Source organism: Jaculus jaculus, chromosome 19 (assembly GCF_020740685.1).
Source record: "Jaculus jaculus isolate mJacJac1 chromosome 19, mJacJac1.mat.Y.cur, whole genome shotgun sequence".
Taxonomy (NCBI): Eukaryota; Metazoa; Chordata; class Mammalia; order Rodentia; family Dipodidae; genus Jaculus; species Jaculus jaculus.
In genome coordinates this window covers 1156087-1158570 of record NC_059120.1, presented here as the reverse complement: position 1 = coordinate 1158570, position 2484 = coordinate 1156087, and the positions used below count along the sequence as shown (strand labels likewise).

Genomic DNA, 2484 nt, shown 5'->3' with positions numbered 1-2484 from the left:
AGAAAAAATAATCTCAAAATTCATATAGGATTGTAGAAGGGCTCAGATATCCCAAAATATTCTCAGTAAAAGACAGTTCTGGGGGTATCACCATACCTGATCTAAAGCTATACCACAAAGCAATTGTAGAAAAGCAGCATGCTACTGGCATGCAAATAGACATATAGGAATGGAATCGAAGACCTGGCCCTTAGTTCAAGTAACTATATCTTTGCCAAAGGAACCAACAGCATACACTGGAGAAAAGACAACATCTTCAGCAAATGATGCAGGAAAAATTGGACAGCCAAACATAGAAAAATGAAACTAGACCCACCTCTTTCACCTTGCAAAAATATCAACATATCAACACAAAATGTATTAAAGACATCCTCAATATAAGACCTGAAACTCTTAAAATACTGGAAGAAAAAATAGGGGAAATTCTTCATGATATAGGTGTGGAAAAGACTTCCTGAGCAGTACCTCAGTAGCCCAGGAAATTAAACAAACACTCAGCCAGTGGGATCTCATGATGCCAAAAAGCTTTTATACAGACAGAGCCAACAGACTATGGACAGAATGGGAGAAAAAACTTTTCTAGCTATACCACTGACAGGCCTACTATATAGAATCTACAAAGAACTAAAAAACCTGAGCCAAAAAAAAAAAAAAAAAATCAAACAATCAACTCAAAAATGGGGTAGAGAACGTAATAAGCAATTCTTAAAACAAGAAATAGTAATAGCTAATATTCACTTAAGAAAATTTGCAACATCCTTAACCATCAGGGAAATGCGAATTAAAACAATGAGATTCCATATTACTCAAGTTAGGATGGCTATCATTAAAAAATCAAGGTAACAGTGTGCGGCAGCGGTGGAACAGGCGCAGCGCGACCATCATCGCCGCCACCACCACCATGGGCTCCCAGCTGAGCACGTTGGGCCACGTGGTGCTGTCCCCCATCTGGTTCTTCTACAGCCTGTTCATGAAGCTTTTCCAGCGCTCCTCCCCTGCCATCACCCTTCAGAGCCCAGACATCAAGTACCTGCTGTGGCTGGTTGACAAGGAGATCATCAGCCATGGCACGCAGCGCTTCCACTTTGCCCTTCCTTTACCCCAGCACATCTTGGGCCTCCCCATTGGCCGCACATCTACCTCTCAACTTCATTCGACCAGAACCTGGTCATCCGGCCCTAGCGATGATGACAAAGGCTTTGTGGACCTGGTTATCAAGGTTTACTTCAAGGACACCCACTCAAAGTTTCCCGCCGGAGGAAAGATGACCCAGTACCTGGAAAACATGCAGATTGGAGACACCATTGAATTCCGGGACCCCAACGGGCTGCTGGTCTACCAGGGCAGAGGGAAGTTCGCCATCCGCCCCAACAAGAAGTCCAGCCCCTTGGTTTAAGACAGTGAAGTCTGTGGGCATGACCGCAGGAGCCACAGGAATCACCCAATACTGCAGGTGGTCCACGCTGTCATGAAGGACCCAGATGACCACACCATGTGCTACTTGAACTGCTGCTTGTTCGGCTGCAATTGAGAGATATAACTGTTGTGAGATCGGGCCAGCTGACCTGCACTGGCACAACAGGAAGAATGTAGACTCTTTTGAAGGGGCCTGAGTGCTCAAGGAGTGTCCTGTTCTTCAAGGTCTGTTTTATTCACCCCTTGGATTAACAAATTGGCATCCTACTTGGTATTGTGGAGTATAAGAAATGAAGGGAAGAGTCATTGAGTTTGCAGTACTGTCTTGTGTTTTAAAAATGGCCATGGGCAGTGTGTATCAGGTTTGCTAGATGCCTGTATGGAGACCACATGGCGCCATGAAGATGAACCATGGATTGCAGTAGACACCCAGTGGAGAGGCCAGGACCACAAGATGGCTGCTAAGGAGAGCTGCCCTCCCCCCCCCCCACCCCATGAAGCTTTCCAAGACTGTGAATAGCCTAGCTGGAGGGGCAGAATTGGAATTCTAGAGACGTGTTGCTGTTTAGAATTATTGGACTTGGAAATTTGTCACTAGCTATAGTTGTTAGACTTGGAGCTACAGAGTTTAATGTTTAAATCATGTATTGCTTTAATATTTCTTTGCTATGCCCAATGCCATCTTTGGCAGTGTGAATGTTTGTTCTGCGCCATTATGTGTTTCTTGAGGTTATTTTTTGGTATTATGGCTAATTTAAAAGACCTTGGACTATGGGGATGTATGAACATCATTGGAATTGATAAAAAGAATATGGGGAATTTTAAAGTTGGATGAATGCATTGCATTTTATATCATGTATGGTTATCAGTTTATGGGGGCCAGGGGCAAAATGTGGTGGTTTGATTCATGTGTCCCCCATAAACTTAGGTGTTCTGAATGCTAGGTTCCCAGCTGATGGAGATTTGGGAATTAACACCTCCTAGAGGTAGTATATTGTTGGGGGCAGGCTTATGGGTGTTATAGCCAGTGGCCCCTAGCCAGTGTTTGGCACACTCTCCTGTTGCTGT

At 44.3% G+C, this 2484-nt stretch overlaps 1 pseudogene; it reads left to right on the top strand.

The window, feature by feature from the left end:
* Window positions 1–901: 901 nt before the first annotated feature.
* Window positions 902–1531, top strand: LOC101616388 (annotated as a pseudogene).
* Window positions 1532–2484: the final 953 nt, after the last annotated feature.